General features: G+C 45.3%; 1 protein-coding gene across 1 annotated transcript in view; it reads right to left on the reverse strand.

The window, feature by feature from the left end:
* Positions 1–15,973, reverse strand: part of MARK3 (microtubule affinity regulating kinase 3) — a gene marked incomplete in the record, with an annotated part of 2,430,063 nt that overhangs the window by 1,023,518 nt on the left and 1,390,572 nt on the right.

Below are 15,973 nucleotides of genomic sequence, written 5' to 3' on the forward strand. Positions count from 1 at the left end.
TGGGAAGCAATTAAATATATAAATATACAAGGATATACCTCCAACAAAAAAAGCAAATAAACCAAAAAGCTTTTAAGCATAGAAAAGGAAAGTAGAGGTATAGCCAAAAGAAGTTAGGGGGCTGGAGGGAGGGTAAAGTACAGTTTTGTACCTACCATAAATGTAGATGTCTGATAGGCATGCATCTGCAGTCCTTACAAATGGGTTTGTCCTGTCGTCAGGCAGCCCTTCGGTCCGCCGGATTCCAAAGTCTGGGTCTGGCCTCGGCTGGTGTCGCACTTCACCCGACGTCATAGCTGCAGTTCTTCGGGTATAAAGGCATCAGCCGACGCCATTTTCCTCAGTGTTTCTTGCCCCAGATGCCAGGTGCCCTCTAGGAAGGCTAAATTTGGATAAATGCAAATGGTTCCAAATAGACAGCAAACAAAAAAATAAGCATGTATGTACATATAAGCAAACAAATACACCATAATAGATTCCCCCAGCTAGCTACAAGATGGGCAAATACCCTAGGAGTACCACAGAGGGGAAGGAGGGTGGGTAATCCTGACTGCAGATGCATGCCTATCGGACATCTACATTTATGGTAGGTACAAAACTGTACTATGTCCTTCAAGGATGCATCTGCAGTCCTTACAAATGGGTAGAATACCATAGCCAAACTGGGGGAGGAGAAATAAGATTATGGTGTAGTTAAGATCCCTTGCAAAACAGCAGTGGCAAAACCTGCTCGGGATCTGGAGTATAAAGGTAAATTATAATGCTTGGCAAATGTATGCACGGAGCTCCAAGTAGCAGCCTCTAAAATGTCTTTGGTAGCCACTCCTCGTAGAAAAGCTGTGGTAGTGGCTGTAGCCCTTGTAGAGTGAGGCCTGATGTTTTCTGGAGTTTTCTTCCCATGGTAGGAGTAACAAAATCTAATGCAATTTCCTATCCACTTAGAGATTGTCCGTTTTGAAATTGCTTTTCCTTCCATTCCTGTTGCATATGCTACCAGTAGCTGGTCAGTTTTTCTATTGCTCTTGGTCCTGTCCAGGTAGTAACGTAATTGCCTATGTACATCCAAGGTATGCAACAGTCTTTCTCCCCTGTTCTGTGGGTTGGGGAAGAATGTAGGTAGGTGGATAGCTTGATTTAAAGATACCCTGGAGACCACCTTTGGCATAAAAGTAGGATTAGTTCTCATGGACACTATCTTGATGGAAGATCAGGAAGGGCTGTACTGCCATTAATGCCTGTAGCTCAGATACCCTTCTTGCTGAAGTGATTGCAAGCAGGAAAGCAGTTTTCCATGATAAGTATTGTAATTCTGCTGTTGCTGCTGGTTCGAAAGGAGGGAGTGTCAACTTTTCTAGCACAAAGTTCAAGTCCCATGCTGGCAATGGTGGCTTCCTAGGTGGTTTTACATTTTTAATTCCTCTCAGAAACTGCCTGAGCAGAGGATGCGAGAAGACTGGAGGATCCAAGTTGTATTCTGCTGAAATAGCTGATGCATGAATCTTAATGGAAGAATAGGACAGGCCGTTGTGGAAGAGCTCTGCCAAGTATTCCAGGATGTTAGCTATGTTTACCAGTGACACATTCTCTCCTTTTGCAGTACTCCAAATGAGATATCTTTTCCATTTTGCTGAATAATTTTTTCTTGAGAGTCTGCGAGCCTCCAAGATAATGTCTTTAACTCTTTGAGATAAATCTGGGTTATTTGATCTTATGCAATGTTCCAGGCAGCCAGCTGCAGTGTTTTCAGGTTTGGATGCAGGGTTTTGAAGTTGTTCTGTGTTAACAGCAAGGGAACTAGGGGCAGAGGCCATATTTGTTCCCGAGACATACTCCTCAGTAATGGGTACCAATGTTGCCTTGGCCAGTCTGGAGCTATCAGGATGATCCTTGGATGGTCTTCTTTGATCTTCAATAGCACCTTGTGCATCAAAGGAAGAGGTGGGAATGCATATGCTGTCAGGTTTTCCAACTGAAAGATAGGGAGTCCACTTTCCAAGCAAGTGGGTGGTACGTCCTTGTGCAGAATTTTTTCAGTTGGTGATTGTGTGGGGATGCAAATAAGTCTATTTCTGGTAGTCCCCATTTCCCTGTAATGGTTTTGAAGATGTCCGGATGCAGCATCCATTCGTGGGCATCCGTGGTAGTTCTGCTTAGGATGTCTGCTAGTATATTTTCTTTTCCTGGCACAAAAATTGCTTGTAAGTGAATGTTGAAGCTCAGTGCCACATTCCAGAGGTCCATTGCCATCCGGCATAGAGGGTACGAATGTGTGCCTCCCTGTTTGTTGATGTACCACATAACTGTGGTGTTGTCTGTCCTTATCAGCAGTTGACCCTGTCGAAGCAGTCCCTTGTTTGATTGACAGGCCTGAGCCCACCATTGGAATTCTTGCTTCAGGCATGGAATTATTGGAATTTGGGTTTCTAGGCTGTGCTTGTGCTGAGACCATAAATTCCTTAGGTACCACTGTAACTTTCTCATATGTAGTCTGGCATGTGGAATCAATATTATGCAGGATGCCATGTAACCAAGAGCTTGCAGGACTTTTCTTGCTGTTAGCTGGTTCTGCGTTGTTAATGCCATGAAGTAGAAAGGGAGTTGCTCCTGTTTTTCTACTGTCAGGAATGCCATTTGTTTTGATGTGTCCAGATCTGCACCCAAGAAGGTTATCCTTTGGGATGGTATCAGCCTTGACTTTTTTATATTGACTGTGTATACAAGGGCTTGTAGTAAATGAATGACCCTTTGCAAATCTTTTGTTAATTTGCTTTTGTTGTCCGCTTGTAACAGGCAGCCGTCCAGGTAAGGGTAAATTTGAATTCCCTAAAGCCTGCAATGAGCAATTACTGATGCCAGGCATTTCGTGAATACTCTGGGCGCAGTAGATAAGCCAAAGGGCAATGCTGAGAATTGATAATGCTCTGATCCTGCAAGAAATCTGAGGTATCTTCTGCAATTTGGTCGTATGGGGACGTGCAGGTATGCCTCCTTGAGATCTAGAGTCACCAGCCAAGACTCCTTGCCCAGCATGGGAAGAAGCTGCTGTAGGGTCAGCATTTTGAATTTTGGAACAATGAGGTATGTGTTTAAAGCGGACAGGTCGAGAATAGGCCTCCATTGGTTTTCTTTTCTTGGTACCAGGAAGAGTCTGGAATAAAATCCTTGCCCTTGTTCCATAGATGGTACCCTTTCTACAGCTCTCATCCTTAGTAAGCGAGTTATTTGTTCTAAAGCTTCTGTCTTCTGATTTGGAGGTAGGTTTGGCATTCCTCTCTTCCTTGGTAGAGTATGGAAGTGAAACCTGTAACCTTGGTCTATTGTCTGTAAAATCCATTTGTCTCCTGTGATGTAATGCCAGTTTACTGAAAATAAGGCTAGCTTCCCGCCTAAGGGTGCCTCTAGTTGTTCCCTGGTAGGCGGTGCCAGATCCAAGTCACTGTGATTGTCCTGTGGAAGTGGTGGTGGCTGGATCTGTGGCTGTACCTCGCTGGTTGTTAGCCTGCCACTGACGTCCCCTGTAGGCACCTCTGGATTGACCCCTGCCTCTTGAGCGTCTATTCCTGCCTCTCGGAGCTCTGGAGGTGTCTGGAAAGGACCAATTCTTGGAAGGCCAGTTCCTGCTAAACCTTGGAGGCTGGACCTGCAAGAAATCCTTGACTGTCTGGACAGATTTTGTTTCTCTTCCACCTTCTTCAGCACCTGCTGTGCAGGGGAGCCAAACAAATTAAGCTTATCCATGGGAGCATCTAGGAGCTTTGATTTAACATGGTCTGGTAAGGACTGTTCTTTTAACCATGCATGTCTTCTGATCACTGTGCCAGTCATGGCTGATCTAAAGGAAGCCTCCAGTGCATCATAGCCGCATTTTAAGGAATGATTACTGACCTGCTGAATGTTATGTACCATTTCCTGTACAGATTTTTTGTCTAATGGTTCATCCGAGGACAGTTTTTTAGTTAACTGGTCTAACAAACTCCTGATACTGAATCATGTGGAATTGACAGGGCTTAGCAGGGGCCGGGGGAAGAGAATCAGGAGCAGTACAAGCATCATTAAAAGCATCATCCACAACAGTAAGTACTGGAGGAATGGCTAAAGGCCTATGCTGTGGCAAATGCAAAAAGGTTCTAAGCCTTTTCCTAGAGTCTGAAAAATCCTGGCCCTGCCATTGAAATTGTTCCCTCATAGCATGCAAGGTTTCCCCAAAAGAAAATTCCTCAGGCGGAGAGGCAGAAGGAATGGACTCTTCTGCATCAGAGTCCTCATAAGGAGAAAAGGGGCCTCTGGAGGGTTTGAATTATCTGATTCCTCAGAGGAGCCATCTGAAGAAACTGGCTCAGGGGGCTCTACTCTAGTCCTCTTCTCTGGAGGAGGGTGAGAGGCCCTGTCTGGATGTGGTTGGGATCCCCGGATCAAAGAAATGAGATCCTCTGCTAGACTAAGCATTTGTGAACTAGAACTGGGCCTGTGAGAGGGGGTCTTAGCAGGCACAGTTTTGGTAGTTTTTGCTGCTTTAGCCCTGGCAAAGGCCTTAATCGACATGGATGCAGGAGGCCTAGCAGCTCCACGTGCAGGGGTAGAAATATCCAAAGGGATAGTATCGGATAAATCCTGTGAACCTGCAAGAGCAGGTGGGATTTCAGTAGCAGATGCAGCCAAGCTGGATAAGGCCTCGTTAAGTGGCAAGCTTTCGGCCGAAGGAAGAACCGTGGACTCGGTTTCAGCCGAAACCGAGACACTCGCGGTTGGCTTAACCGCGGTTTCGGCCGAAACCGTGGACCGCGAGTGTCGGCTCTTTTCCTTGCGTTTTTTAGAAATTTGCGTAGTCGGAGTATCCGACGGCATAATGTAAGCAAAAGCGGAGCCGAAAAACTCAGCAAATTCCGTCTGACGTCTAAGCGTTCGTCGGTTGAAAGAAGCACAGGCTAGACAAGCTGCTACGTCGTGGTCTGGGCCTAAGCAAGGTAAGCAGTAAGAGTGGAAATCTTTATGAGGTATTTGTTTCCCACAATTTAAACAGTTATTCACTTTTTCCGACATCGGCTGAGGCAAGAAAGAGTCCCCAACGGGGTACTTAGCTTTTTAGAAGTCTTCGGTACTTGTAGTAGTAATCTCTGGTTCTGACTGACCGGCACTTGCGAACAGCTTCTGCTTCGGGCGCCACGCGGCAAGAAAGACGGAGGAAAATGGCGTCGGCTGATGCCTTTATACCCGAAGAACTGCAGCTATGACGTCGGGTGAAGTGCGACACCAGCCGAGGCCAGAACCAGACTTTGGAATCCGGCCGACCGAAGGGCTGCCTGACGACAGGACAACCCATTTGTAAGGACTGCAGATGCATCCTTGAAGGACATCTAGGACTGCAACAATGAATACACTAACATCTACATTTACGATAAGTGTACACAACTGTACTACGTTCTTCGTGATTCACTGTGGCAGTCATTACATTTGGGTAGATTCCCAAAGCTAAGGTTGGGAGGAGGAATTTAAGTAGCATTAGGACCAGCTATAAGGCCCTGCTAGACTGCGGTGGCAAAGCCAGCTCTGGACTTAGAGAAAATTGGTAAATGATCATGCTTGGTGAAAGTATGTACAGAACTCCAGGTAGCAGCTTCTAGGATGTCCCTGGTAAGGACGCCTCTGAGAAAGGCTGTAGAGGTAGATGCAGCCCTGGTAGAGTGGGGGTCTGATGCCCTGTGGGATAGGTTTTCCATGATGCTTATAGCAGAAATGAATGCAATGGCCTATCCATTTAGAAATGGTTTGCTTAGAAATAGCCTACCCCTCTTTCACTGCAGCAAATGCAATGTGCAGTTCAGATTTCCTTTGAGGTTTAGTCCTATCCAAGTAGAATCTAAGTTGTCTGTGCACATCTAAGGAGTACAGTATCCATTCCCCTTTGTTGTGTGGATTAGGAAAGAAGGTTGGCAAATGAATGGACTGATTAAGAGCCATACTGGATACCACCTTGGGCATGAAGGAGGGATTGGTTCTGAGGGACACCCTGTCCGCATAAAAGATGATGAAAGGTTCCACTGCCATAAAGGCCTGTAATTCAGATACCCTTCTTGCTGAAGTGATTGCTAAAAGGAATGCTGTTTTCCAAGAAAGAAATTTTAAATCTGCAGTAGCAGCTGACTCAAAAGGAGGAAGAGTGAGTTTCTCCAAGACAAAGTTAAGGTCCCAGGCTGGAGTTGGAGCTCTCCTCGGTGGTCTTAAATTTTTGGCCCCCTGAGGAACTGCTTGAGCAGTGGGTGAGAGAAGAGGGGAGGTCCTGTGTTATAATGAGCTGAAATGCCTGAGGTGTGAATTTTGGAGGAAAAGGACAAGCCCTTGTGAAGCATCTCAGTTAAGTATTGTAAAATTGGAGTTAAATTGGGCACTGCTGTGCTCATCCCTTGAGATTGGTTCCAGGCACAGAATCTTTTCCATTTCGCAGCATAAGATTTCCTAGTACTAGGTCTCCTTGCCTCTAAAATGATATCCATCACTGCTTTACTGAGGGATGGTAAAGGAGAGATTAGGTAATTAGCCAGGCTGCTAGGTTCAGAGATTGAAGCTGAGAGTGCAGAATCTGGTTCTCCTGCTGAGACAACAGGGAAAGTGTCTGAGGCAGGTGCCATGGAGCCAACCATGACACTGCGCAAGAGGGGGTACCCAGTGTTGGTGTGGCCAGTCTGGTGCAATCAAAATCGTCCTTGGCTTGTCCTGTTTGGTCTTTAGTAGTACGTTGGAGAGCAGAGGCAGAGGAGGAAAGGCATAAACTGATAGGTTTCTCCAGCTGAAGGAGAGCATCCACATTCCAAGCTTGTGGGGAATCCTTGTGCAAAATTTGTCTAATTGATAGTTCTAGGGGGAGGCAAACCGGTCTTTATCTGGGCTCCCCCATTTGCTTGTCAACACGTTCAAAATCCTCTGTTCCAGATTCCACTTGTGTGGGTCCATGAGGTTTCTGCTTAGCCCATCTGCCAGTGTATTTATTTTTCCTGGCAGGAACTGAGCTTGTAGATTCACTTGGTAGCCCAAGGCTGTGTTCCACAATGCCATGGCTAGTCTGCAGAGGGGGTAAGAATGTGTACCCCCCCCTGCTTGTTTATGTACCACATAACAGTGATGTTGTCAGTCTTTAGCATTACTTGTCCTGGAAGAATGTGATCCTAGAAGGCTGTCAGAACATTCTGTACAGCTAACATTTCTTTTTGATTGATATGCAGGTGCATTTGACTTGGGTTCCATTGGCCCCGAATGCACTTCCCTGTCAGGTGAGCCACCCATGCATAGTCTGATGCGTCTGTTAGGGTTTGGGCGGCAGGGGGTAGGTAGCGTGAATGGTAGCAGGCCTCTGCCCGCCAAAGGAACTCAAGGCGTAGACAAGGTACGATAGGAATCATTGCTTCTAGATCCTGAGAATGTTGACACCATACGCTTTTTAGATACCATTGTAGTTTCCTCATATGCAGTCTTGCATATGGAATTAGAAGAATGCAGGAGGCCATGAACCCCAAGGCTTGCAGTATTTGTCTTGTAGATAGCAGGGTTTTTGTGGCCACTTGTTTGAAGTTGGTTGTCAAATTAATCTTTCTCTGGCGTCAGCACCCTTTGTACAAAGGCCAGACGATTCAAAAGTATGTCCTGGCTTTCTACCTGAATTAGACAATCGTCCAGGTATGGGTATATATTGAATATTTCTTTGTCTGCAAAATGCAATAACTGGGGCTAGGCACTTTGTGAATACCCTGGACACAGTAGATAAGCCAAAGGGCAGTGCAGAGAACTGATAATGCATGTAGCCTGCTTTGAAGCATAGGTATTTTCTGCAAGATTCCCTGATAGGGATGTTCAGGTATGCTTCTTTTAAATCTAATGTTGCCAATAAAGCATCCTTGCCTAGCATAGAAAGCAACTGGTGAAGAGTCAGCATCTTGAATTTTGGAATCACCAAAAAGGTGTGTAGAGTAGAAAGGTTCAGGATAGGACGCCATGAATTGTCTTTTCTGGGTACCAGGAAAAGTCTTGAACAGAAACCTCGTCCCTTTTCCTCTTCTGGTACCAACTGAAACCCCCCATGTTTGAGAGAGAAAGTACTTGCTTTTGGTCCTCTGCCCACTGATTTGGGGGGTAGATCTGGCCACCCCGCTTAGTGTTGGTAACATGTGGAAGTGAAATCTGTATCCTTGGGACATTATTTAAGACCCATTTGTCCTGGGTTATGAGTTGCCAATTTCTGGCCTGCAGACCAATCTTTCCGCCTAAAGGAGCATTCAGTTGAAAAGTGCTTGGAAGTTTTAGACAGTTTTCCATAGGAGGAAGTCCTACTACTCCCAGATTTGGATGTGGAAGCCCCCAAATGCTTAGTCTTGTGCGCGCCCTGTGACTGAAACCTGGGGTTTCTACTGTGTCTGGGTTTGGATTGAGAAGATCTGTAAGGGGCCAGAAAAGACCAATTCTTAGAGGGCGAATGCCTACTAAATCTTGGGAGGCTGAACTTGTAAAACATCTTTCACAGTTTGCATAGATTTAGCTTAATCTTCCATCTCTAAGAATTTCCTTAGCTTTGTTGCCAAACAGGCGGTCCTGACTTAAGGGAGCATCCAACAGTTTAGATTTAACATGACCAGTCAAAGATAGCTCTCCTTAAGCTAAGCATGTCTTCTTGAGTACAGACCCAGTGTGACAGCAGACCTGCAAGAGGCCTCTAATGAATCACATCCACATTGCAAAGTATGTTTTCCAAACTGTTCAGCAGAATGCATTAAATCCTGTAATTCTTTATTTTCAGCATAGTCAGGAATCATCATTTTCTGTTTAAGCAATCTAATAACACGTTGTTGTTTATACTTCAACATATGAAGCTGATAATTTAAGGCCCTAATGGGCAAGGTTACATAAGTGTAAACCTTCTTACCCCATCTATCAAGCACCTGGGAGTCCCTATCAGAGGGGGTAGGAATTTTAGCAGAAGCCTTAATGCCCTTGGGTCCCTGTGAAATAGTCTCTGGATCCGCAATAGGATTTTTAAAAAGGAACTTGTGAGAATTAGGGACCCTGTAATATCTATCAGGTTTTCTGGGAGCAGGAGGCAAAGAATCAGGGGCCAAACTAGATTCCGAAAAGGCATCAACAACAATGTCTAATACAGGAGGTATAGCTAAAGGCCTATGCTGAGGTAGAAGCACGAAATCTCTAAGCCTCTTTTTTTTTTGAATCCGAAAAATCCTGGCTTTCCCAGTGAAAATGTTCCCTTAAGGTGTGCAAGGTTTCACCAAAAGAAAAATCATCTGGAGGGGAAGCAGAGGGAGTAGAGTCCTCTGCATCAGAATCCTCACAAGTAGAGAAGGGTAAATCCAGATTAGAAGAATCAGAATCTTGGTCAGTCCTAGGTCTCTTAGAAGGGGGTGGTTGGCTTCCCCTGATTAGAGTTATAACATCTTCAGCCATTCTTATTTGCTTTTTAGGCATAGAGGCCTGTGCAAGCAGCAAGGACATCGGTTTCTTAGGTATGGTTCGAGATTTAGGCCTTAAAGAAGGATGTGTCTGTTTTTTATATGCAAGTCCGTAGGCCTGAAGACACCCTCAGAAGCCAGTGCCTGCACAGCAGCTCCAGACCCATCCAAGGTAGACATCCGCAGGTACCACAGTTGAAGCATCTCGTGGCATACCGGACTCTGAATGGGTCTCAGTAGAGGCCTGCGAATCAGAAATAGCGGGTATCAGGGGCTACAAAAGCGCCTCACTGAGTAACGGCAAACTGGCGACTGGCTTAAGAGAAGCGTCGCCGGCAGCTTTGAACTTAAGCGGTCTGTCTCCGTCTTTATCTTTACGCTTTTTCGGAATTCCAGTAGTTGGATAGCTAACCGACATTTCTGGATAATTGAACAGAGAACCGAAATATTTAGAAGCAAAAATATACTGACTATGGATAGTGCGTTGATTAAATAAGGCACAAAACCGACAGCAAGGTACGTTGTGGTCAGGGCCTAGGCAAGGAATACAGTACGAATGAAAATCTGTGAGGTATTTGCTTTCCACAAGAAATACAATTATTAACTTTTACTGACATCAGTAAGGAGCAAGAAAGTTTACCCAATGGGGTACTTAGCTTTAGTTGAAGACTTAGATTCTGAAACTTGAAAACGAAAATTTCAGGAGTCTGCCGACCGGCACTTGCGAACTGCTTCTGCTTCGGGCACCGCACGGCAAGAAAGACTGATGTAATGGCATCGGCTGCATGTTTTATACCCTTGATGACCTGACGTCATGGAAGAAGGGACAGCAACCGAAGCAGAACACAAGACTTTGTTAATCAGGCTGACAGAGCTACTGCAAGCAGATAACCCAAATGTAACGACTGCAACAGTGAAACACGAAGAACATCTAAGTGCATCTATTTAAAGGTGTACAAGGTTAAGCTTATTATAGTTCCTCTAGTATTGCTCATATATTACTAGTTTAATACTTCTGACAGTTTTGTCATAAGTGAAAAGAAAACAAGCTGTCATTTCAACATGGAGATAAAGGATGTTATAAACAAAATCATAGGGTTACGTTCGGCAGTTAGTGCATTTTAATAAATTAAAAATTACTCTATTGCAAAGGTCCTGGTCCCAGATACAGTTTTACAACACACAGTATAATTTCTGTAACTGCAACACACAAAAGTACAGTTTTGTACCTACCATATATGTAGATGTCCGATAGGTATGCATCTGCAGTCATAACATATGGGTTGTCCTGCCTCAGGCAGCCCTTCGGTCAGCCGGATTCCAAAGTCTGGGTCTGGCCTCGGCTGATGTCGCACTTTCCCCGACGTCAGAGCGTCTGGGGTATAAAAGCATCAGCCGACGCCATTTTCCTCAGTTTTTCTTGCCCCAGATGCCAGGTGCCCTCTAGGAAGGCTAAATTTGGATAAATGCTGAAAATTTCCAAACATTTGCAAATTATATACATGTATAAACAAACAAATACACCATAATAGATTCCCCCAGCTAGGTAAAAGAGGGGTAAGCATCCTAGGACTACCACAGAGGGGAAGGAGGGAGGGTAATCCTGACTGCAGATGCATACCTATCGGACATCTACATTTATGGTAGGTACAAAACTGTACTATGTCCTTCAAGGATGCAGCTGCAGTCATAACATATGGGTAGAATACCATAGCCAATCTGGGGGAGGAGGTACTAAGAAAAGGATGGTGTAGTTAAGATCCCCTGCAGGACTGCAGTTGCAAACCCTGCTCTGGATCTAGAGTATAAAGGTAGATTGTAATGCTTGGCAAATGTATGCACGGAGCTCCAAGTAGCAGCTTCTAAAATGTCCTTGGTAGCCACCCCCCGTAGGAAGGCTGTAGTGGTGGCCATGGCCCTTGTGGAGTGAGGCCTGATATTTTCAGCTGTCTTTCCATGAAAGGAGTAGCAAAAGCGAATGCAATTTCCTATCCATTTTGAAATTGTCTGTTTGGAAATTGCTCTTCCTTGCACCCCAGTTGCATATGCTACAAAAAGCTTGTCAGTTTTTCTGCTAGTTTTTGTTCTGTCCAAGTAGTAGCATAGTTGTCTGTGTATATCCAGGGTGTGAAAAAGTTTTTCCCCTCTATTCTGTGGATTAGGGAAGAACGTAGGCAAGTGAATAGCTTGGTTCAAGGATACCCTAGATACCACCTTTGGCATAAAAGTAGGATTGGTTCTTAGTGACACTCTATCCTGGTGGAAAATAAGAAAAGGCTGCACTGCCATTAATGCTTGTTACTCAGATACTCTTCTTGCTGAAGTGATTGCCAGAAGGAAAGCAGTTTTCCCAAGATAGAAACTGTAGATCCGCTGATACTGCTGGTTCAAAAGCAGGTAGTGTCAGTTTCTCCAGCACAAAGTTGAGATCCCAGGCAGGTAGAGGGGGTCTTCTTGGAGGTTTAATATTTTTTATCCCTCTCAGAAATTGTCTGAGGAGAGGTTGTGAGAAGATAGGTGGATCCACATTGTATTCTGCTGAGATTGCTGAAGCATGAATCTTAATGGAAGAATAGGACAGGCCATTGTGGAACAATTCTGCTAAGTATTCCAGGATATGTGTTAGGTTTGCCACTGTGACATCCGTGCCCTTTTATGTGCTCCAAATGAGAAATCTCCTCCATTTAGCTAAGTATGTCTTCCTTGTGGAGGGCCTGCGAGCCTCCAGGATAATGTCCTTCACCCTCTGAGATAAAATAGTTTGATTGGGGTTTAAGGAATTTTCCAGGCAGTTAGCTGCAATGTTTTCAAGTTGGGATGCAGGGTCTTGAAATTGTTCTGTGTCAGAAGAGGCCATAGGGGGAGAGGTCATGATTTTGTCTGAGACATGCTTCTCAATAATGGATACCAGTGTTGTCTTGGCCAGTCCGGAGATATTAGTATCACTTTTGGCTGTTCCTCCCTGATCTTCAGTAGAACCTTGTACATCAATGGGAGAGGTGGGAAGGCATATACTGTTAGGGCATTCCAGCTGAAAGAGTGTCCACCCTCCAAGCTTGTGGGTAGTATGTCCTTGAGCAGAATGTCTTCAGTTGGTGGTTGAGTGGGGAGGTGAACAGATCTATCTCCGGCATTCCCCATGTCTTTGTTATGAGTTTGAAGATGTCTGGATGCAGCATCCATTCATGTGCATCCATGGTAGTTCTGCTTAAGCTGTCTGCTAGTGCATTTTCTTTTCCTGGTACGAATTGGGCCTGCAGTTGGATATTGAGATTCAGGCATAGATTCCACAGATTCATAGCCATCCGCATAGAGGGTAGGAATGTGTGCCTCCCTGTTTATGTACCACATGACCGTTGTGTTGTCTGTCCTTATTAACAGATGTCCTTGTTGGAGGAAGGGTCTGAATGCCTCGATTGCATGCCTCACTGCCAGCATTTCCTTTTGGTTTATGTGCATGCTTAGCTGCCCTTGAGGCCATAGGCCTTGGATACATGTCCTCCATGTGTGCTCCCCATCCTCGGTCTGAGGCGTCCGTGGTGATGGTCTGCCTTGTTTTTGGTTTGTTGAAAGGCAACCCTCTGTTGGACTGGCAGGCCTGAGCCCACCACAGGAATTCCTTTTGAAGGCATGGAATGATTGGTATCATGGTTTCTAAACTAACGGTGTTGAGACCATACACTCCTTAGGTACCATTGTAATTTCCTCATATGCAGCCTGGCATGTGGGATTAAAATTATGCAAGATGCCATGTAACCCAGGGCCTGCAGGACTTTCCTTGCAGTAAGCTGAGTGTGTCTTGACAGAGTCATGAAGTAATCTGGAAGTTGTTTTTGTTTTTCTTCTGTGAGAAAAGCCATCTGGGTGATTGTGTCCAGATCTGCACCCAGAAAGGTTATCCTTTGGGATGGTAGTAGTCTTGACTTTTGGATGTTGACTGTGTATCCCAAGGTCTGTAGCAGGTGTATGGCATAGGCCAAGTCCCTTAACAATTTTTTCTTGTTGTCCGCTTGTATTAGGCAGTCGTCCAGGTATGGATAAATTTGAATTCCCTGAAGTCTGCAATGTGCAATTACTGATGCCAGGCATTTCGTGAATACTCTGGGCGCAGTAGATAAGCCAAAGGGCAATGCTGAGAATTGATAATGCTCTGATCCTGCAAGAAATCTGAGGTGTCTTCTGCATTTTGGTCGGATAGGGACGTGCAGGTATGCCTCCTTGAGATCTAGAGTCACCAGCCAATACTCCTTGCCCAACATGAGAAGAAGTTGTTGTAAGGTCAACATTTTGAATTTTGGCACAATGAGATAAGTGTTCAGTGCGGACAGGTCGAGAATAGGCCTCCATTGGTTTTCTTTTCTTGGTACAAGGAATAGTCTGGAGTAAAATCCTTGGCCTTGTTCTGAACATGGTACCTTTTCTATGGCTTTCATCTGAAGTAAATTGCTGATTTATCTTAAAGCCTCTGCCTTCTGATTTGGTGGAAGGTTTGGCATTCCGCTTCTTTTTGGCAAAGTGTGGAAGTGAAACCTGTATCCTTTGTCTATTATTTGCAATGTCCATGTATCCTTTGTAATGCAATGCCAGTTTTTTGAGAATAAAGCCAACTTTCTGCCCAAGGGTGCTTCCAGTTGATCCCTGGTAGGCGGAATCAGAGTCAAGTCATTGGGTCTGTCCTGTAGTAGTGGTTGTAGTTGTAGCAGTTGCACTACTCCTCTGGTTGGCAGGCTGCCACTGACGGCCTCTGTAGGAGCCCTTTGATTGACCTCTGCCTCTAGGGCGCCTGTTCCTGCCTCTCTGGGTTCTGGTAGAGTCTGGAAAGGACCAATTCTTTGTAGGCCAGTTTCAGCTGAACCTCGGTGGTTGAACTTGCAGGAAATCTTTAACTGTTTGCACAGATTTTGCTTTTTCTTCAACCTTTTTTAGAATCTCCTGTGCAGGGGAGCCAAATAAATTTTGTTTCTCCACTGGAGCATCGAGGAGTTTAGCTTGGACATGGTCTGGCAAAGATTGCTCCTTCAGCCAGGCATGCCTACAAATAACTGCCCCCGTCATAGCTGATCTAAATGAAGCCTCCAGTGCATCATAGCCACATTTTAAAAAATGATTACTAACCTGTTGTGAGTTATGTACCAAATCCTGAAGGGATTTACTGTCTAAGGGTTCAGCAGAAGAAAGTTTCTTATTCAGTTGATCTAACAAAAACTCTTGGTACTGTATCATATGGAATTGACAGTTTAATGCCCTGGCAGAAAGAGTTGCAGATGCATACACCTTTTTTCCCCACCTCTCTAAAGCTCTAGACTCTCTTTCAGAGGGTAGGGGATTTTTGGCAGTAGCGGCTGCAACCCCTTTAGGGCCCTGAGAAATAGTTTCTGGGTCTGCAGCATGGGCTTTATACAGATGGAAATGAGAATCCGGGACCCTGTAATATCGGTCAGGTTTGGCAGGGGCCGGAGGAAGAGAATCAGGGGCTGTACTGACATCATTGTACACATCATCAATTACATTTAGAACAGGAGGTATAGCTAAGGGCCTATGCTGAGGCAAATGCAAAAAGGTCCTTAATCTTTTTCTAGAATCAGAGAAATCCTGACCTTGCCATTGAAAGTGCTCTCTCATGGAGTGTAAAGTCTCCCCAAAGGAAAATTCTTCAGGAGGGGAGGCCGAAGGGATAGATTCCTCTGCATCTGAATCCTCATAAGGTGAGTAAGTCCCTTCCTGGTGGTCTGACAAGTCAGATCCATCGGTGGAGTAATCTGAGGAGTGAGGTTCAGAGGGTTCAGTCCTGGGCCTTTTGTCTGGAGGAGGTTGAGAGGCCCTGTCTGGGTGAGGCTGTGAACCCCTAATTAAGGAGATAAGGTCCTCAGCAAGGTGAGGATCTGTGAACTAGAGGAAGGCCTCTGGGATGTAGATTTGGCAGGCAAAGCTTTTGAAAGTTTGGCAGCTTTAGCCCTGGTAAAGGCCTTAATAGACATAGAAGCTGGGGGCCTAGCTGCCCCACGTGCAGGGGTAGAAATGTCCAAAGGTATGGTGTCGGACAATTCCTGAACACTAGCTTCGGTAGGGAGTTCTGAAGCTGACTCAGCCGAGGCCTCTCGGGGCTCGGTGGTCGGAAGTATGGTTTCAGTTGAAGGAATCGCCGTGGACTCTGTTTCGGCCGAAACAGAGACACTCGCGGTAGGCCTAGCCGTGGTTTCAGCCGAAACCGCGAGTGTCGGTCCTTTTCCTTGCGATTTTTGACCATATGCGAAGTCGGAGTCTCCGATGGCATTTTATAAGCAAAAGCGGCTCCAAAAAATTCCTCTGCAAACTCCGACCGACGTCTAAGAGTTCGTCGGTTGAAGGAGGCACAGGCTAAACAGGCTGATACGTCGTGGTCTGGGCCTAAAGCAAGGAAGGCAGTAAGAATGGAAATCCTTATGAGGTATTTGTTTCCCACAAGTTAAACAATTATTTACTTTGTCTGACATCGTCTGAGGCAAGAAAGAGTCCCCAACGGGGTACTTAGCTTTTTTCGAAGTCTT

This window comes from Protopterus annectens, chromosome 6.part0 (genome assembly GCF_019279795.1).
Source record: "Protopterus annectens isolate FY-2018-M chromosome 6.part0, PAN1.0, whole genome shotgun sequence".
NCBI lineage: Eukaryota > Metazoa > Chordata > Ceratodontiformes > Protopteridae > Protopterus > Protopterus annectens.